The sequence below is a fragment of the Myxine glutinosa genome, chromosome 2 (genome assembly GCF_964187855.1).
Source record: "Myxine glutinosa chromosome 2, kmMyxGlut1.1, whole genome shotgun sequence".
Taxonomy (NCBI): Eukaryota; Metazoa; Chordata; class Myxini; order Myxiniformes; family Myxinidae; genus Myxine; species Myxine glutinosa.
Genome location: NC_136262.1, coordinates 31,316,634 through 31,338,405, shown reverse-complemented (window position 1 = coordinate 31,338,405; position 21,772 = coordinate 31,316,634). Strand labels below are relative to the sequence as shown.

The following is a 21,772-nucleotide window of genomic DNA, read 5'->3' as shown; positions in this document are numbered from 1 at the left end:
ACCCCACTAACCAGTCAAATATGACCCTATTTCCGATAAAAGTACAATGAAGTATAGATCCATCTTCGGAAGTGTAAATTTCATCAATGGTGGTAAATTACAGAGCAACATCAATGAAACACTTATCCTTTCGAAGATATCAAGATCAGGTAACCATCGATGAACACGAAGCGTTTGAGCTTTTCATTCATTCAATCATTTGGGTTTATTGAAAACATCAAACACTGGACAAGGCAGTCCGGAGACTGAAATTTGTCTCGAGTTTACAATAACAATATTTCATGAAACTTAAAACTTACAAGTGCATATAAAAATAATAGTAATCATATAAAATAACTACCAATGTGCACATTAAGTAAATCAAAAAGCAGAACCAAACAAGAAACCCCGTAACCCTACCGCTGCTGCTCAACAGCGCCCCCAACAATAAACAAATCGCCACACAATGTCACGCCCAAGGCACAGCTCCCGCGATCCGCCGCAACGAACAAAAGCTCGACGACCAGGCAGCTCCGAACAGCGCCGTAAGCTCGATGACCAGGTAGCTCTGATTCGGCTTTTCCACATGCGGTGTCAGCTGTGTAGCCGTTTGAGGTAAACGAGGGGATGGAGGAGGAACAAACACCAGAAACAGATTTGACCAGACGCCACCAGGATTTGGAAGAGGGAGACCGGTTTGAGAGTTCAGTCTTGAGAGTAGAGAGATAGTGCTTCCTGGCTCCCCTGAGGGTAGACCACACTTCTTCCCAGCTTTGTGAAAGGAACTGAGATTCAGTTGGATTAGCCTTGCATGAGGCGAAGGCAAGTTGTTTCAGGGCAACTGCCTCACCACAAGATTCAGTGTACCATGGACAGGAGGAAGGGTATGACAACTGAAGACAAAATGGGATAAATCTGTGCATGAGAGAGAGAAATTTACTTTGGAAAAATTCCCAGGATGAGTTGATGTTGGAGACGGTACAAATGGGAGACCAGTCCAGAAGTTTGATGGATGCTCTAAGACCATGCCAGTTGGCCTGAGTGAAATGCTGGACTCATTGGTGCTGAGGTGGCTCTCTGAGAATGGCCAGAGAGATGTCCACTTTAACAAGCATGTGGTCAGATAAACCAATTGGAGCAGAATAATAACAGCAGATATTTGCAGGGAAGTTTGTCATAACCAAGTCTAGAAGAGAAGATACTCCATTGACTGAGATCTGGGTTGGGGAATTGACAGATTGTGTCAGTCCCAATGAGTCGGAGAAGTCCTTTGCAGAGATGCCATGGCTGGTGAGAGAGGAACCCACACCCAGCCAGCTGGCATGATGACAGTTGAAGTCGCTGCATGTGAGGAAGAGAGAGTTGGGATGAGTGGATATAAGTTGGTCCATGTTGTCAGACAGCGAGATGTAAATTGAGTCATCACTGTTTGGTGGACGATACAACACACACATATATATATATATATATACACAGACTTGGCATTTAATATGGAATATTTTTTTTGTGGGGGTGAACTTACTTTTCAAGATGACTTAGAACCAAAAGTTCATTGGAATTATGTTGAAATTATTCTAGATTTTGTTTATGTGACCTTTAAAAGAAACAAAAACCACATTTGACATTTCGAAGCAAATAAATTGATCCTTGAAAGTAATGTGAACTGATATCGAACTCAATTCACGGACAGTACTGTGTTAAACTTCTGTACGTTTTCCAGAAGTATCTCTTTATTAGCGCTGAGGAAGCGCCTCTAGCGAATGACTTCCAGCCAGTGTAACGCGAATTCCTGTCACAGGAATTCTGAGATCATATAAGTGTGACGTGGCAGTTCCTGATTGGTTCGTGTTGGGGAACCCCTTCTCGCTGCCGACGTGACGTAAATTCGCGCACGCGCACTGGTGAAGCGCGAGATTCGGCCCAAGGTTCTTATTATTATTATTTTTGTATACAAGATCGAGGCTCGAACCATGATCGAGGCTCGAAATTCCATGCCCGAACCTCAGCGCAATCCAAGAGGATTCACTTGTTTTATACATGAGCTAAAAAAAAATTCAACAAAAACAAACGTTAAATCATGACTGGGATTACGGACTAAAATTACAGTTCAGTACTTCGTGTAATCCCCACGAGCATTCGGGAGAGCACGTACACGTTGAGGCATGCTGTTCACGAGATTTGCCAAGTTTTGGACAGGAATCGCTTGCCATGCAGTGACAATAGCCTGCTGCAATTCACGCACAGTGGTGGGCTGCTGGACCAAGTTGTCGATTTGACGCGTTAATTCTGCCCACAAGTTCTCTATCGGATTCATATCAGGGGACATGGCAGGCCACTCCATATGCTCTACACCACGGCCAACAAGAAAGTGTTGGATCATGCGAGCACGATGAGGCCGAGCATTGTCATCTTGGAAGACAAAGTTTCCTCGAAAGGCTGCACGAGCAAATGGAAGTAATGTTTCTTCCAGAATGGCCCTGTACTTGAACTGGTTCAGGTTTCCATTCAGAACAATCAGGTCAGTTTTGCCCCCTGCATGAAAAGCAGCCCAAACGGTCACCCCACCACCTCCAGCTTGGACTCTTGGCACTATACAATCTTCGTTGTAGGCTTCATGCACTTGTCTGCATACTCGGACGCGGCCATCTTGACGATAGACCAGAAATCTAGACTCGTCACTGAAGGTCACGTGATTCCAGTGTCCTGGCTGCCATTGACGGTGCTCTCTGGCCCATTGCAATCGGCACTGGCTGTGTTGTCTGGTCAGGCGTGGCTTTCTCATGGGACGCCTGGCACGATAGCCTGCCTGAACCAGTCGTTGGTTGACTAGCCTTCTGGATCCAGGCACATTTGTCAGTTGCTGCCACTCAGCCCTAAGCCGATTAGCTGACTTGGTACGTCCATTGCAGACTAACCGGTGCAGCTGGCGATCATCTCTCCTTGTGATTCTGTGGGGACGTCCTGGCCTCGGTATTGGAGTAGCGACACCCCTCTGAGCATGTCGTTTCAGGATCTTTGACACCTGACCTTGAGTGATGCCATACTGCCAAGCAATAGCACGCTGTTTCATGCCGGAATTTCGTAAAGCCACCACTCCATGACAAACAGCATTGTCAAGTTGACGGACCATCTCCAGAGGAAGCGGCAATAACTTTTGTAGACGTGCAGCAGTTGATTTCCACTAATACAGAACCAACAACCCTTATATACCCGATTGTGAAGCCAATCGTCAAATGTACCTGTCCTTACATTTTGTCACGCCATCTGTGATATTATCCTGTTATTGACTTCTTGCTGCGAAAGACAATCAGTGACATGGTTCTTTTGACAAAGAAATCAGCGAAGCATCAAAGAAACTCACCAGATTGATATACCGAGTTCAGAAAGTAAAACCGAGTCAAGAATAAAAAAATATTCCATATTAAATGCCAAGTCTGTGTATATATATATATGTGTATATATATATATATATATATATATATATATATATATATATATATATATATATATATATATATATATATATATATATATGTATATATGTATGTGTATATATGTATGTGTATATATGTATGTGTATATATGTATGTGTATATATGTATGTGTATATATGTATGTGTATATATGTATGTGTATATATGTATGTGTATATATGTATATGTATGTATATATGTATATGTATGTATGTATGTGTATATATGTATATGTATGTATGTATGTGTATATATGTATATGTATGTATGTATGTGTATATATGTATATGTATGTATGTATGTGTATATATGTATATGTATGTATGTATGTGTATATATGTATATGTATGTATGTATGTGTATATATGTATATGTATGTATGTATGTGTATATATGTATATGTATGTATGTATGTGTATATATGTATATGTATGTATGTATGTGTATATATGTATATGTATGTATGTATGTGTATATATGTATATGTATGTATGTATGTGTATATATGTATATGTATGTATGTATGTGTATATATGTATATGTATGTATGTATGTGTATATATGTATATGTATGTATGTATGTGTATATATGTATGTATGTATGTGTATATATGTATGTATGTATGTGTATATATGTATATGTATGTATGTATGTGTATATATGTATATGTATGTATGTATGTGTATATATGTATATGTATGTATGTATGTGTATATATGTATATATATATATGTATGTGTATATATGTATATATATATATTGTTGCGGATATGGGATTTGGCCTCCATCCATATCCGCTTGTAAATATTCCCCTATTTCCCCAATACTCCCCAACTATCCCCAATCCCCCATTCCCTAGTCCCATTGTCTGTAAACAACACTCTGTAGAACCGACCTTCCCCTTTTTCCCCCATTAAATGTCGTGCCCAGGTCCACCGCATCTCACGTAGACAACTTTCGGACATCTTGCTAGTTATTCTTAGTCTATGTCAGTTAAGGACTCGTTTCCATTAATTCTGACTCTTCGTTGCACCAGAATGTGATTGTATGGACACCAGTAGTGAGTTTAGGACCTCCCCATACCTCCTCCCATCTTCCTCATGAAACTACAACAACAACAACAACTACAACAACAACGCGCGGGGAGTGTGCGTCCTCACTCCGGCTTGGTTAGCCGCCATTGCCCACGTGCTCCGACGGGGTTACCACGAAGGGGCTGACTGTCGGCCCCTCGTCAAGGGCGGAGCCCGGTAACCCCCCGCACCCAATAAGAAGCAACGGGCCGATTCCATCTGGGGCGGAGCTAACGAGCTGAGGGCGTGTCACTCCCCGCTGGATATACGCAGCGACTTACCGGACGTGACGTCAGATGCGCCCCCAGCTTGAGGAGAAACAGACGCCACCTCCAGCGCGACGATACCTCCCTGCACCTTTTGGACCGCGCTATCCTGTCCCTGAGCCAAGGTGCACCTTGTGCTGTCCATCGACTACCTGCCCTTCCTTGCCATCAATCCCTGTGTGAGTCAGTCTTGTCCCGTTTATCTGTGGTCTGTCGGGAATAAGATAAGTGTGTCTAAGTGCCTACCTTCCTATGCTGTCCCTCTTGTCCTTGTAATCTAAACGTTCCGCATACAAATATTATAACCTCCTCCGGAGGTCTTGAGAACTGTACCCCTGGTGTCGTGTCATCTAACCCAGCCGTTGTGTCCTTTCCTCAATTGATTTAGCATAGCGCGACTTAGTCAACGTTCGAGTGGAATCGGGTAAACTGTGCAGACGCGGTCATACCAAACCGCTCGGTAAACTAACATCCAAAACCGCGTCTGTAACATTTGGTGTCGAGGAGTTGGATTCGGACCTGGGACTAAATTTGTTAGGCCCAAATTTTGGAACACCAATTGTACCATTAGGGTAACATTTGGTGTCGGGAAGTGGGATTCGATCCGGAGCGCGTTTCACGCGCTCGAAATTATAACGGCGAAATTTAATTGTGTTTTACAAAACAAATAAAAACCCGAATTTTGAAAGTCGCGCTATGGCAGACCAAGACGGCTGGGTTCCGGTAGAGGAGAGGGAGGCAGGGTCGATCCAGGACCAAAATGAGGGACAAGAGGAGAGCGAAGCAGTGAGGGTAGCAGATTCGCAAAATAGCGTCGTCGCGCACGAGGTTGCGGGCGCGCAAAATGGCGCCTCGCAAATGGCCACGGCGACCACGCCCGTGACCTTAGTAGCGCCGCTGGTAGATTTGAACCTTTTTTTTATACAAATGAAGGCCCTTATGGCCCAAAATAGCGAAGAAATGGAAAGCAGAATGATGGGGGTAATGGGGAACCGGATGGATGCTCAGAGTGAGCGATTGGAGGGCCAAATGGGGGTAATGGGGAACCGGATGGTAGCTCAGGGTGAGCGATTGGAGGGCCAAATGGGGGTAATGAGGGACGAAGCGAGGGGTACCGGTGAGGGGCTAGACAATAATTTTAAGGGGTTAGACAAGAAATTTGGGAAGTTAGACAATTTTGAGGAGTTAGACAAGAAATTTGGGAAGTTAGACAATAATTTTGAGGAGTTGGACAAGAAATTTGGGAAGTTAGACAATAATTTTGAGGGGTTAGACAATGGGATAAAAGAGGTGAGACATGGGTTAACGGGGGTAGAAAACAGAATGGCCGCTCAAGAGAATCAAATGGAAGGGATGCAAGAGGGGTTAGAGGGGTTAGAAAACAGTATGGAAGGCAAATTGAGGGACATGAGGGACCAAGCGGAAAGGGAAGTTAAACAAATGGGGCAGCAGATAGAGGGGGTCAGAATGGGGGTAGAAACCAAACTGGATGCTCACAGGGAGGAAATGGAGCAGATGAGGGTGGCATCTGGGCAGGAGATTCAAGTGATGGGAGAAGAGATCAGAAGAGGAGTGAGTGAGGAGGTCGGAGGAGTGCGCGAGGAGGTGAGGCACTGTAAGGAGCGCATGGAGAAGGAGGTGAGAAAGGGGACTGTAAAATTGCAAGGGGGTATAGAGGAGTTGACACTGGGAGTAGAACAACTGACAGTGGGACAAAAGGAGTTGGGGGACCAGGTAAAGAAGAACACAGCGGTAATAGAGGGTTTAAAATCGACACAGAAGGAGATGAAAAAGGACGTAGGGGTAATTAAAAAAGAGTGTCAGACGGTACATGAGGACTTGACGAGGAAAATGAACAAGGTGGTAGAGGTGATGGAGGTTAAAGAGCGGGAGGTGCGGGAGCACATAGAAAAAAATAAAGTGGAGTTAGAGGAAGAACTTAAAGGGGCGCACGAGGAGATGAAGGAGGTGAAACAGAAATTAGAAGAAGTGGAAGAAGGGGTGAGCGAAATTAAGAAGCGACGGAGAGAGGATAAGAAAGAGATAAAAGAGGAGGTAAAAGAATTGGTCCAAAGTCTGTGTTCGGATCGTGATGATGTGCTCATTAACCGGATGAGGGATTCGCAGGTGATGGAGGAGAAGCGAAGAGAAAGAGGACCCGGTGTAAGTGGTGACCAATATGGTCGTGCGTATGATGCGCCAGGTGATTTAATAAGCTTGGGGGTCGAGATGGACCCGGGTGTTCGTGAGAGGCCGTTGGTGAAGTGTGCGACAGGTCTGGTGTGTGAAAAAAGAGGTGTGCGAGAAAGTCCGACTCTGGGGTGTGTGAGGAAAAAGTGCGTGCCAAGGAGTGAGGGTGCTGGCGAGAGTGAGTCAGTCGTAGCGCGTGTGCGAGGGAGCACATGGAAGCGCGGTGTGGTAAGTGTTACAGAGGATGTAACGGGAGAGTGTGCGCGAGAGAGGTGTGTGACGGACAGGTGCATGGGGAAAGAGTGCGCTGTCAAAGGCAAGGAAGAATGCACGCCTGTGGTGAGTGTTACAGAGGGTGTGACGGGAGAGTGTGCGCAAGAGTGTGCGCGAGAGAGGTGTGTAACGGACGGGTGCATGAGGAAAGAGTGCGCTGTCAAGAGTAAGGGTGAGTGCGCTGTCAAGAGTAGTGGTGAGAGTAGTGAGAGTGACAAGGAGCGTGAGTTGGTTGTGACAGGTGAGAAAGGAAGCACACCTGGAATGGTAGAGCGTGTGTGGGAATGCACGCTGGAATTGGTAGTGAGGCACGTGGTTGGGTGTGCGAGTGAGAGCACCCCTGTGATTGTCACAGAGGAGGTGACCGAGGAGGGGGCGCGAAGAGGTGTGTTGGTGAGGTGTGCGAGTGACGAATGTGTGCCAAGGTGTTCGGTGGTCAGGTGTGTGACCAAGTCGGTGAGCGGAATGAGGGTACCTGGGTGTGTAAGGAAAGGTATGAGCAAGCAAGGGGTAGCATATGCATGTAAGCATCCAGGTGAAGCATCGACGGTAACCGGGTTAAAGGTTAGAACGACTTATAGCCGAAGCGGGCCCTCGGTGCGTGCCGGGCCTCGCTTTGAACGGCCGCGTCCGTGCTCCACTAGGCGGAGCGGGCAGCTGGATAGGAAGGGTCGTCATGGCGACCACTTTTTGTTGAGGCATTCCGGCAGGTCGAGATCGGGACATTGGATGGCTCCACGCCGGGGTGGTGCGTGGGACCTCGGCCTGGGTAAGCCCCCGTCCCTGCACCGAGTGCCGGACGTGTCCAGCCGCTGGCACCAAACAACCCGCATTCATTGCTCGGCTTTACGAAGCCGGGCTTTGGACAGGAATTGGCGCATCGAGAGGCATTAGTGAGTAGACTGTGTGATGAGGATAGTGTTTTGGCCCCAAAATTAGACAAAAACAAAATTTGATGATTGGCAAAGGATTGGCAGTAATGATTGGCAGATGATGGGTAGTGATTGGCAAATTTTTGATTTGTTGAAATTTGATGTGCACAATTGGTGATGAGCGATGGGCCCGGTGGGTAAGGGTGGCATCCCTGCCACCCTTCCCATAGTGGGGCAAATGCGCAATAGATTATGGGGTGATGGCAGTGAAAACTAGCCCGGGTGGGTTAGGTTATATTGATAGGGATCTAGCGAAGATGACATTAGGTGACGTTAAGGTTAGATAGTGACTGATACCTGTAGTGGGGACGCAGGTAGTTTAGTGTGGATGATAATGACGTGGGAGCGCAATAGTTTAAAGGGACGACTGGGAAGCGCGAGTTTCAGAGGGGAGTAGTTAGATGAGATGATGCCGTGTGTGGTTGAGAATTGAACAGGTGTGATTGCACAGGTGTGCAACTGGACAGGTGTGTGGAGCAGTGTGGAGTAGTGAGTGTTGTGGATCAGCGCGAATGCGCTTGGGGAGAGAAGGGTGCAGGTGGCACCAGGAGTGAGAGCACAGGTGTGCAAGTACAGGTGTGTGGAGAGAGTTGGAGTAAGTGGTACGGAGTGGTGTGCGAAGGTGTGAATGGGGGAAGAGTGGACCCCCATCACGGATACCCGGGGCGGGTAGTGTAAGTGTTAGGTAGAGGGTATAGGTAAATTGTGGTTGGATATTGGCATTTGTGGTGCGGTTGCAGAATGGTATTGTGGATGGGTGCATTAGTGTTGTGGAAATGGCTGGGCGTGTAGCCTGTTAGTGTGTGTAGTTGGTTGGGCACTCCACCACTGTGAGGATGTCGGCCAGGTGAGGCCGCAGGTGGGCTCTGGGAGCCGGTAGTTGTGGATGGGGCCCGAGGATCCGGAGGACGGACCCGGGTAGCCCAGTGCCAGAGAGGGCACCGAGTGGGGAGAGCGCCAGAGGGCCTTCCCCAGGTAGTTAGGTTAGGGTAAGGAGCAGGTACGCTCGGAGGCAACTGCAGTGGTGGAGGTGTGCAGGTGGGTAGACCTGCGGGGAGAGCTACACGTCGCGGCCCAGAAATTGTGCGAGGGCACCGGGAGAGGAATCGGGGGAGTGAGACCCCAAATTGAAAAGCACCACAGTTTGGTCAATGGGAATTGGTTTTTAGAACCCATAGTGTAAGAGGGCCAATGGTTTGGCAGGAGAAAGACCCCGGGTAATGTAAAGTTGTTAAAGTCATTTCGGAAATAGTTAGGATTGATGAACCTGTCGCACCATACGCAGCCACTTACCTGAGGTGGTGATGATGACTCCACACCTGTGTTTCTTTGTTCTGTGTGCAGGAAATGAGAATTGCTGTGTGGATTGGTGAGACGCATCACGACGTGGATGAGACGTTGGGGTGATTCCATCTCTCCCTCCTTAGGAGGGACTGATGATGAATTGGTGATGGCAAATTTTGATGAGAGTTGGAAATGGCAAATTTGATTGGTTAGGAGGGAGAGAAGACGAATTTGGTTTATGGGAGGAACGGGGAAGACAGTAGGGACGTTTGTTGATTTGTAAAGTAGATGTTTATGGGTAGTGTTGTGTTTTGTGGATACAGTAAGGGGTAAGGGAGGGGCAATGTAGGTTACCTGGTGGGGGGGGGGGGGGGCGTACGGTAGGAACGTACCTGTCTCACCTGGTTCCCATGTGCCCCCAGTGTGCATTACCTTATGTTGCGTGCACTTTTGCGCCCTTACCACCTTACTCACTTGTCTTCTTCTTTTGTCTCCCACCTCCGAGGATCTGGCTTTGGGGCAGAGAGAGAGGAGAGAGAGGTGCTGGCTCCGCAGTTGTGGGCCTGCACTTTCGCTGCTTGCTGCCGGGATCGATACACCATATGGACCGCAATGTTTGTGGCCGCCCACCATGGACCGCAGTTCTTTTGCGGCCAAGCACCCCCCGGGGATGGACCTATTGGTCAACGTGGCACCTATGCCATACAGGTGAACCACTAATAGTTGGCCCCCTGACGGCCACAATTTAGAAATGGACGCGGTTGGCGCCTTTCTTTATTTTTAAAGAAGCCAGAACACCAAGTGCACCACACGAAGGCAAGACCAGCGGCAGAACATCGGCCGGCTGCGACACCACCGGTGACTATAAACACTTTATTGGTGCACCGGATGGTGCTGACTGTACATGATGGGGTGGTGCTTTTGGTGCTTGGATGGGGTGCTCTGCACATTATTAAAGGCCGTAAGGCCACAGAGCACTCGTGGGTTGGTGTATCGATGCTGGCATGCGTGCTCTCTCTATGCATAACATCTGCATGTGTTCCTCCAAAAACAGGTCCTGGATCGTAGTGTAAATTTCAGTGTAGTCTTGTACAAATAATGCTCCCTACCGGCTGTATGTTTAGTTTGAGGATTCTTTCCGCGATTCGGTTATCCTGTGGGTGTGTTTCTGTGAGGAGAAGGGTGCAACGTCGCAGGGGGACATATTTACTCATTTGTGAACATCTGTAAAACTGTCGCACTCAGGGTAGAGTTAATAGTAGAGGGAACTACATCTGAGTGCCACACTAAAGTAGGTAAAAATTTATCGGGTCGGGACGCCCCGAGGGTAGAGAAGGGTGCAATGTTGCGGATATGGGATTTGGCCTTCATCCATATCCGCTTGTAAATATTCCCCTATTTCCCCAATACTCCCCAACTATCCCCAATCCCCCATTCCCTAGTCCCATTGTCTGTAAACAACACTCTGTAGAACCGACCTTCCCCTTTTTCCCCCATTAAATGTCGTGCCCAGGTCCACCACATCTCACGTAGACAACTTTCGGACATCTTGCTAGTTATTCTTAGTCTATGTCAGTTAAGGACTCGTTTCCATTAATTCTGACTCTTCGTTGCACCAGAATGTGATTGTATGGCACCAGTAGTGAGTTTAGGACCTCCCCATACCTCCTCCCATCTTCCTCATGAAACTACAACAACAACAACAACTACAACAACAGCGCGCGGGGAGTGTGCGTCCTCACTCCGGCTTGGTTAGCCGCCATTGCCCACGTGCTCCGACGGGGTTACCACGAAGGGGCTGACTGTCGGCCCCTCGTCAAGGGCGGAGCCCGGTAACCCCCCGCACCCAATAAGAAGCAACGGGCCGATTCCATCTGGGGCGGAGCTAACGAGCCGAGGGCGTGTCACTCCCCGCTGGATATACGCAGCGACTTACCGGACGTGACGTCAGATGCGCCCCCAGCTTGAGGAGAAACAGACGCCACCTCCAGCGCGACGATACCTCCCTGCACCTTTTGGACCACGCTATCCTGTCCCTGAGCCAAGGTGCACCTTGTGCTGTCCATCGACTACCTGCCCTTCCTTGCCATCAATCCCTGTGTGAGTCAGTCTTGTCCCGTTTATCTGTGGTCTGTCGCTAATAAGATAAGTGTGTCTAAGTGCCTACCTTCCTATGCTGTCCCTCTTGTCCTTGTAATCTAAACGTTCCGCATACAAATATTATAACCTCCTCCGGAGGTCTTGAGAACTGTACCCCTGGTGTCGTGTCATCTAACCCAGCCGTTGTGTCCTTTCCTCAATTGATTTAGCATAGCGCGACTTAGTCAACGTTCGAGTGGAATCGGGTAAACTGTGCAGACGCGGTCATACCAAACCGCTCAGTAAACTAACATCCAAAACCGCGTCTGTAACAATATGTATGTGTATATATGTATATATATATATATATATATGTGTATATATGTATATATATATATATATATATGTATGTATATATATGTATATATATATATATATATGTGTATATATGTATATATATATATATATATATATGTGTATATATGTATATATATATATATATATATGTATGTATATATATGTATATATATATATATATATTGTTACAGACGCGGTTGTGGATGTTAGTTTACCGAGCGGTTTGGTATGGCCGCGTCTGCACAGTTTACCCGATTATACTCGAACGTTGGCCGAGTCGCGCTACGCTAAATCAATTGAGGAAAAGGACACAACGGCTGGGTTAAAATGACACGACACCAAGGGTACAGTTCTCAAGACCTCCGGAGGAGGTTATAATATATCGGAACGTTAGATTACACCGACCAGAGGTACAGCATAGTAAGGTGGGCACTTAAACACGGTCTTATATTAGCCCCGACAGACCACAGATAAACAGGACAAAACTGACTCACACAAGGATTGATGGCAAGGAGGGGCAGGTAGTTGATAGCTCAAGGTGCACCTTGGCTCAGGGGGCAGGATCCACACGGTCCGGTCCAGAGATGCGGGAGGTCTCTCTCAGCGTCAGCGTTGGAAGGTGACGTTCTTTCTCCAAGCTGGGGGCGCATCTGATGTCACGTCCGGTAAGTGGCTGCGTATATCCGGCGGGGAGTGACACGCCCTCGGCTCGTTAGCTCCGCCCCAGATGGAATCGGCCCGTTGCTTCTTATTGGGTGCGGGGGTTACCAAGCTCCGCCCTTGACGAGGAGCTGACAGCCAGCCCCTTCGTGGTAACCCCGTGGGCGCACATGGCAATGGCGGCTAACCAAGCCGGTGTGAGGACGCACACTCCCCGCACCGCGGCCGCGCCGCCCCCGCTGTGGTTGTAGTTGTTGTTGTTGTTATTGTTTCATGGGGAAGATGGGAGGAGGTATGGGGAGGTCCTAAACTCACTACTGGTGCCATACAATCACATTCTGGTGCAACGAAGAGTCAGAATTAATGGAAACGAGTCCTTAACTGACATAGACTAAGAATAACTAGCAAGATGTCCGAAAGTTGTCTACGTGAGATGCGGTGGACCTGGGCACGACATTTAATGGGGGAAGAAGGGGAAGGTCGGTTCTACAGAGTGTTGTTTACAGACAATGGGACTAGGGAATGGGGGATTGGGGATAGTTGGGGAGTATTGGGGAAATAGGGGAATATTTACTAGCGGATATGGAGGCCAAATCCCATATCCGCAACATTGCACCCTTCTCTACCCTCGGGGCGTCCCGACCCGATAAATTTTTACCTACTTTAGTGTGGCACTCAGATGTAGTTCCCTCTACTATTAACTCTACCCTGAGTGCGACAGTTTTACAGATATTCACAAATGAGTAAATATGTCCCCCTGCGACGTTGCACCCTTCTCCTCACAGAAACACACCCACAGGATAACCGAATCGCGGAAAGAATTCGCAAACTAAACATACAGCCGGTAGGGAGCATTATTTACATAAGACTACGCTGATATTTACACTACGATCCAGGACCTGTTTTTGGAGGAACACATGCAGATGTTATGCATAGAGAGAGCACGCATGCCAGCATCGATACACCAACCCACGAGTGCTCTGTGGCCTTACGGCCTTTAATAATGTGCAGAGCACCCCTTCCAAGCACCAAAAGCACCACCCCAAGCACCAATCGGTGCAGTCACCATTGTTCATTAAAATAAAAACAACAACCCCTAACCCTGCAGGTGTCTCTTGCTCTTCGTGTGGTGCACTTGGCCTTCTTGCTTCCCTAGAAATAAAGAAAGGCGCCAACCGCGTCCATTTCTTTATTGTGGCCGTCAAGGGGGCCAACTATTAGTGGTTCACCTGTTTGGCATAGGTGCCACGTTGACCCAGAGGTCCATCAATGGGTGGTGCTTGGCCGCAAAAGAACTGCGGTCCATTGTGGGTGGCCACCAAAATTGCGGTCCATATGGTGTATCGATCCAGGCAGCAAGCAGCGAAAGTGCAGGCCCACAACTGCGGAGCCAGCACCTCTCTCTCCTCTCTCTCTCTGCCCCAAAGCCAAATCCTCGGAGGTGGGAGACAAAAGAAGAAGACAAGTGAGTAAGGTGGTAAGGGCGCAAAAGTGCACGCAATACAAGATGATGCACACTGGGGGCACATGGGAACCAGGTGAGACAGGTACGTTCCTACCGTACGCCCCCCCCCCCCCCCCCACCAGGTAACCTACATGGCCCCTCCCTTACCCCTTACTGTATCCACAAAACACAACACTACCCATAAACATCTATTTTACAAATCAACAAACGTCCCTACTGTCTTCCCCGTTCCTCCCATAAACCAAATTCGTCTTCTCTCCCTCCTAACCAATCAAATTTGCCATTTTCAACTCAACATCATAATTTGCTATCACCAATTCATCATCAGTCCCTCCTAGGGAGGGAGAGATGGAATCACCCCAATGTCTCATCCACGTCGTGATGCGTCTCACAAATCCAAACAGCAATCCTTACTTCCTGCAACAGAACAAAGACAACACAGGTGTGGAGTCATCATCATCACCTCAGGTAAGTGGCTGCGTATGGTGCGACAGGTTCATCAATCCTAACTATTTCCTAAATGACTTTAACAACTTTACATTACCCGGGGTCTTTCTTCTGCCAAACCATTGGCCCTCTTACACTATGGGTTCTAAAAACCAATTCCCATTGACCAAACTGTGGTGCTTTTCAATTTGGGGTCTCACTCCCCCGATTCATCTCTCGGTGCCCTCGCACTATTTCTGGGCCGCGACGTGTACCTCTCCCAGCGGGTCTACCCACTTGCACACCTCCACCACTGCAGTTGCCTCCGAGCTTACCTGCTCCTTACCCTAACCTAACTACCTGGGGAAGGCCCTCTGGCGCTCTCCCCACTCGGTGCCCTCTCTGGCACTGGGCTACCCGGGTCCGTCCTCCGGATCCTCGGGCCCCATCCACAACTCTACCGGCTCCCAGAGCCCACCTGCGGCCTCACCTGGCCGACATCCTCACAGTGGTGGAGTGCCCAAACCAACTACACACACTAACAGGCTACACGCCCAGCCATTTCCACAACACTAATGCACCCATCCACAATACCATTCTGCAACCGCACCACAAATGCCAATATCCAACCACAATTTACCTATACCCTCTACCTAACACTTACACTACCCGCCCCGGGTATTCGTGAAAGGGGTCCACTCTTCCCCCATCCACACCTTCGCACCATGCACACCACTCCGTACCACTTACTCCAACTCTCTCCACACCACTCATTCCAATACTCCATGTATTCCACACACCTGTGCTCTCACACCTGGTGCCACCTGCACCCTTCTCTCCCCAAGCGCCTTCGCGCTGATCCACCACACTCACTACTCATCCATTGCTCCACACACCTGTCCAGTTGCACACCTGTGCAATCACACCTGTTCGGTCACACCTGTTCAATCCTCACCTGTTCAATCCTCACACACACGGCATCATCTCAGCTAACTACTCCCCTCTGAAACTTGCGCTTCCCAGTCGTCCCTTTAAACTATTGCGCTCCCACGTCATTATCATCCACACTAATCTACCTGCGTCCCCACTACAGGTATCAGTCACTAACTAAACAACGTCACCTAATGTCATCTTCGCTAGATCCCTACACACAATATAACCTAACCCACCCGGGCTAGTTTTCACTGCCATACACCCCATAAACTATAGCTCCTTTGCCCCACTTTTGTGAGGGATGACAGAGTTGCCATCCCACCACATCGGGCATCTCCCACTACCAATTTTTCACATCAAATTTCAACAAATCAAAAATTTGCCACTCACTACCCATCATCTGCCAATCATTAGTGCCACTCCTTTGCCAATCATCAAATTTTGTTTTTCTCTAATTTTGGGGCCAAAACACTATCCTCATCACACAGTCTACTCACTAATGCCTCTCGGTGCGCCAATTCCTGTCCAAAGCCCGGCTTCGTAAAGCCGAGCAATGAATGCGGGTTGTTTGGTGCCAGCGGCTGGATACATCCCGCATTCGGTGCAGGGAATGAGGTTTACCCGGGCCGAGATCCCACGCACCATCTCGGCACGGAGCCATCCCATGGCTCGATCTCGGCCTGCCGGAATGCCTCAACAAAAAGTGGTCGCCATGACAACCCTTCCTATCCAGCTGCCCGCTCCGCCTAGTGGAGCACGGACGCGGCCGTTCAAAGCGAGGCCCAGCACGCACCGAGGGCCCGATTCGGCTAAAAGTCGCTCTAACCTCTAAACCGGTTACCGTCGATGCTTCACCTGGACGCTTACACCCTGCAGCCCGTTCCTTGCTCACACATCCAGCCGTTTCCATGCTCCTCGTACCTTTCCTTACACACCCAGGTACACCCATTCCACTCACAGCCTTGGTCACCCACCTGACCACCGAACACTTTGGCACACATTCGTTGGTCGCACACCTCACCAACACACCTCTTCGCGCCCCCTCCTCTGTCACCTCCTCTGTGACAATCACAGGTGTGCTCTCATTCGCACACCCAACCACGTGCCTCACCACCAACTCCAGCGTGCATTCCCACTCACGCTCTACCATTCCAGGTGTGCATCCTTCCATCCCAGGTGTACATCCTCGCTCACCTGTCACAACCAACTCACTCTCCTTGTCACTCTCACTACTCTCACCTCCATTCTTGACAGCGCACTCTTTCCTCATGCACCCGTCCGTCACACACCTTTCTCGCGCACACTCTTGCGCACACTCTCCCGTCACACCCTCTGTAACACTTACCACACCGCGCTTCCATGTGCTCCCTCGCACACGCGCTACGACCGACTCATTCTCGCCAGCACCCTCACTCCTTGGCACGCACTTTTTCCTCACACACCCCAGAGTCGGACTTTCTCGCACACCTCCTTTTTCGCACACCAGACCTGTCGCACACTTCACCAACGGCCTCTCACGAACACCCGGGTCTATCTCGACCCCCAAGCTTATTAAATCCCCTGGCGCATCATACGCACGACCATATTGGTCACCACTTACACCGGGTCCTCTTTCTCTTCGCTTCTCCTCCATCACCTGCGAATCCCTCATCCGGTTAATGAGCACATCATCACGATCCGAACACAGACTTTGGACCAATTCATTTACTTCCTCCTTTATCTCTTTCTTATCCTCTCTCCGTCGCTTCTTAATTTCGCTCACCCCTTCTTCCACTTCTTCTAATTTCTGCTTCACCTCCTTCATCTCTTCGTGCGCCCCTTTAAGTTCTTCCTCTAACTCCACTTTATTTTTTTCTATGTGCTCCCGCACCTCCCGCTCTTTAACCTCCATCACCTCTACCACCTTGTCCATTTTCCTCGTCAGGTCCTCATGTACCGTCTGACACTCTTTTTTAATTACCCCTACGTCCTTTTTCATCTCCTTCTGTGTCGATTTTAAACCCTCTATTACCGCTGTGTTCTTCTTTACCTGGTCCCCCAACTCCTTTTGTCCCACTGTCAGTTGTTCTACTCCCAGCGTCAACTCCTCTATACCACTTTGCAATTTTACAGTCCCCTTTCTCACCTCCTTCTCCATGCGCTCCTTACAGTGCCTCACCTCCTCGCGCACTCCTCCGACCTCCTCACTCACTCCTCTTCTGATCTCCTCTCCCATCACTTGCATCTCCTGCCCAGATGCCACCCTCATCTGCTCCATTTCCTCCCTGTGAGCATCCAGTTTGGTTTCTACCCCCATTCTGACCCCCTCTATCTGCTGCCCCATTTGTTTAACTTCCCTTTCCGCTTGGTCCCTCATGTCCCTCAATTTGCCTTCCATCCTGTTTTCTAACCCCTCTAACCCCTTTTGCATCCCTTCCATTTGATTCTCTTGAGCGGCCATTCTGTTTTCTACCCCCATTAACCCATTTCTCACCTCTTTTATCCCGTTGTCTAACCCCTCAAAATTATTGTCTAACTTCCCAAATTTCTTGTCTAACTCCTTAAAATTATTGTCTAACCCCTCACTGGTACCCCTCGCTTCGTCCCTCATTACCCCCATTTTGCCCTCTAATCGCTCACTATCAGCCCTCGCTTCGTCCCTTATTCGCTCACTATCAGCCCTCGCTTCGTCCCTCATTGCTCCAATTTGGTCTCCCAGCCCCCTGTTCTCTTCCATGAGGGCCCGCATTTGCAGCATGAATAGGCCCCAATCCATCGGCGGCGCTACCACGGTCGCGGGCGCGGTCGCCGTGGCCATGTGCGAGGCGCCATTTCGCGCGCCCGCCCCCTCGTGCGTGACGACGCTATTTTGCGAATCTGCTACCCTCACTGCTTCGCTCTCCTCTTGTCCCTCAATTTGGTCCTGGATCGACCCTACCTCACTCTCTACCGGAACCCAGCCATCTTGGTTTGCCATAGCGCGACTTTCAAAATTCGGGTTTTTATTTTTTTTTGTAAAACACAATCAAATTTCGCCGTTATAATTTCGAGCGCGGGAAACGCGCTCCGGATCGAATTCTACTTCCCGACACCAAAATGTTACCCTAATGGTACAATTGGTGTCCCAAAATTTGGGCCTAACTGAATTTAGTCCCAGGTCCGAATTCCACTCCTCGACACCAAATGTTACAGACGTGGTTGTGGATGTTAGTTTACTGAGCGGTTTGGTATGGCCGCGTCTGCACAGTTCACCCGATTATACTCGAACGTTGGCCGAGTCGCGCTACGCTAAATCAATTGAGGAAAAGGACACAACGGCTGGGTTAAAATGACACGACACCAAGGGTACAGTTCTCAAGACCTCCGGAGGAGGTTATAATATATCGGAACGTTAGATTACACCGACCAGAGGTACAGCATAGTAAGGTGGGCACTTAAACACGGTCTTATATTAGCCCCGACAGACCACAGATAAACAGGACAAAACTGACTCACACAAGGATTGATGGCAAGGAGGGGCAGGTAGTTGATAGCTCAAGGTGCACCTTGGCTCAGGGGCAGGATCCACACGGTCCGGTCCAGAGATGCGGGAGGTCTCTCTCAGCGTCAGCGTTGGAAGGTGACGTTCTTTCTCCAAGCTGGGGGCGCATCTGACGTCACGTCCGGTAAGTGGCTGCGTATATCCGGCGGGGAGTGACACGCCCTCGGCTCGTTAGCTCCGCCCCAGATGGAATCGGCCCGTTGCTTCTTATTGGGTGCGGGGGTTACCAAGCTCCGCCCTTGACGAGGAGCTGACAGCCAGCCCCTTCGTGGTAACCCCGTGGGCGCACATGGCAATGGCGGCTAACCAAGCCGGTGTGAGGACGCACACTCCCCGCACCGCGGCCGCGCCGCCCCCGCTGTGGTTGTAGTTGTTGTTGTTGTTATTGTTTCATGGGGAAGATGGGAGGAGGTATGGGGAGGTCCTAAACTCACTACTGGTGCCATACAATCACATTCTGGTGCAACGAAGAGTCAGAATTAATGGAAACGAGTCCTTAACTGACATAGACTAAGAATAACTAGCAAGATGTCCGAAAGTTGTCTACGTGAGATGCGGTGGACCTGGGCACGACATTTAATGGGGGAAGAAGGGGAAGGTCGGTTCTACAGAGTGTTGTTTACAGACAATGGGACTAGGGAATGGGGGATTGGGGATAGTTGGGGAGTATTGGGGAAATAGGGGAATATTTACAAGCAGATATGGAGGCCAAATCCCATATCCGCAACAATATGTATGTATATATATATATATATATATATATATATATATATATATATATATATATATATATATATATATATATACACACAGGGGGCTGCAAAAGTAGGTATACAGTAATGAAAAACAAAACGTGCGCACAAAACGTATTTTATTGATTATACAAGCATATCAATAATAACATATCAATAATAAACATATTAATCCCTCAAATGTTCAAACTGTTTGCCCCCGGCATTCACGCACTCCACTAGTCGAGTGTGGACACCCATGCACACTCTGGCACAAAGGTCTTTATCAGCATCAATTTCCTGGCAAGCCTCCCGTATGAACTGAATCATGGCATCAACAGAACGTGGCTTGCGTGCGAAAACCCTGTCTTTTACACATCCCCAGAAAAAGAAGTCCATAGGGGTGAGATCCGGCGAACATGGTGGCCAGTCAACGGCTCCCCGACGTCCAATCTACCTGTTTCCTTACTGTATACCTACTTTTGCAGCCCCCTGTGTATATATATATAAAAACAAAAGGTGAGAGTGGAGGGGAAGCCATAGCCAGACGTACTCCTCGGGGTGTGGTGGAATGGGGGCAGTGCATGGAGAGTGAGGAAGAGAGTTTTTGGTAAAGAGAGCAACTCCGCCGCTAGAACGAGGCTCAGGTCTATCATACCGGAAGAGGGAGTAACCAGGGAGAGAGGGATATTAAGGAATCAGAGACATCTTGAAGGAGGAAAGTTTTTGTTCATCAGATCATGTCTGGTTTGTCAGAAGCAACCTGTATGGAGAGATCAATCAGATTTGAGTGAATTCCCCGGATGTTTGAGGTCCATACCATTTAGGAAGAGGGAGGGGAATTGGGTACAAGAGAGCGGAGGGGTAGGGTAAGATTGGGGAGGAGAGGGTGAGGTAGGGAGAGCTGTTGACAGTGTGTAGGAGATAGCACAAGAGCTAGGGGATAGGGCAGGATGAGGAGGAGGACGAAAGGCTAGGTGGTAATGGTATGGGGCACAGTGTGGAGTAATATGAGAGGAGGTAGAGGGAAATAGAAGAATGGAGGAGGAGGAATGTGTTAGGAGAGAAAGAGGGAGAGGGAGGAAGCATCTTTGTGGATGTGTGAGGGGGCAACTTTGAGAAGGTTGGGTGAGGAGGAAGATTTGAAGTGGAGGGGTGAAGGGAGAGATTTGAAAGGGAGGGGTGAGGAGGGAGATTTGAAAGGGGAGGGGTGAAGGGGGAGATTTGAAAGGGAGGAGTGAGGGGGAGATTTGAAGGGGAGAGGTGATGGGGCAGTTTTGAAGGGGAGGGGTGATAAGGGAGTTTTGAAGGGAAGAGATGAGGGGGAGATGTGAGGGGGAGTTTTGAAGGCAAGGTAGGGGGAAGGTGGTGATGGAATAGGGGTAGGAGGGAGTAGAAGGAGGGGACATGGGACACAGGTAAAGGATAGGGTTTGTAGGATACGGGCAAGTCGAAGTAGGAGAGGAGGGAACAGACATGGAATGGTTTGACACTAAAGATAGACAAAAGGAACGAATAATGAAGTACAAACATCCATTGCGAGTTGGGGTTTATGAGATTTTTTTTTCAAGTCAAAAATACTGTTGCGGATCTCTAACGTCGGCCTTCCCATTACCAAGGGGGAATTAATCACCTTGTCCTTTTTACTAGCTGACGCGATCCGGAGCTATCACGTTCCTTCCGGTCGGTGTTAAATAGGGTTGTTGGTCGAATTTAGTCCTATTTCCTAAGTACTAACACCGACCGTGAAGCAAGGAGATAACCCCACCCGAACCACGGCGTTAGTGGACACGCCGAGCGAAGCGAGCCGCGATCCGGGCCGTTAGCAGGAACTAACCCGATTGGAGCGGTTATAATCGTGCCACGCTTATCCAATTGAAGAAAAGTCTGATACGGTCGAATTGAGAGGAAACCAGGAAGAACCAGGAATTTATTAACCCTTTGCACAATTAGAAGAGGAAAAGAAAGAAAGAATGTACAGGGAAGAGGAAGAAGCAGATACACAGGGCAGCCTTAATCAGTCTTAACTTATCCCTGGACACGGGCCCGTTCACTCTCAGGGTCACTCACACGGGGTTTGAAGATGGTCGGGTTGAGGGTCCAAGGGTCCACAGCTCGTCCGGTCCCCGA

At 48.8% G+C, this 21,772-nt stretch overlaps 2 protein-coding genes across 14 annotated transcripts in view; one reads left to right on the top strand and one right to left on the bottom strand.

The window, feature by feature from the left end:
- Positions 1-21,772, bottom strand: part of ZNF706 (zinc finger protein 706) — a 186,352-nt gene that overhangs the window by 113,174 nt on the left and 51,406 nt on the right. The gene's annotated exons all lie outside the window — the stretch shown is intronic.
- Positions 1-21,772, top strand: part of TAF1B (TATA-box binding protein associated factor, RNA polymerase I subunit B) — a 95,751-nt gene that overhangs the window by 33,136 nt on the left and 40,843 nt on the right. The window lies entirely within an intron of this gene.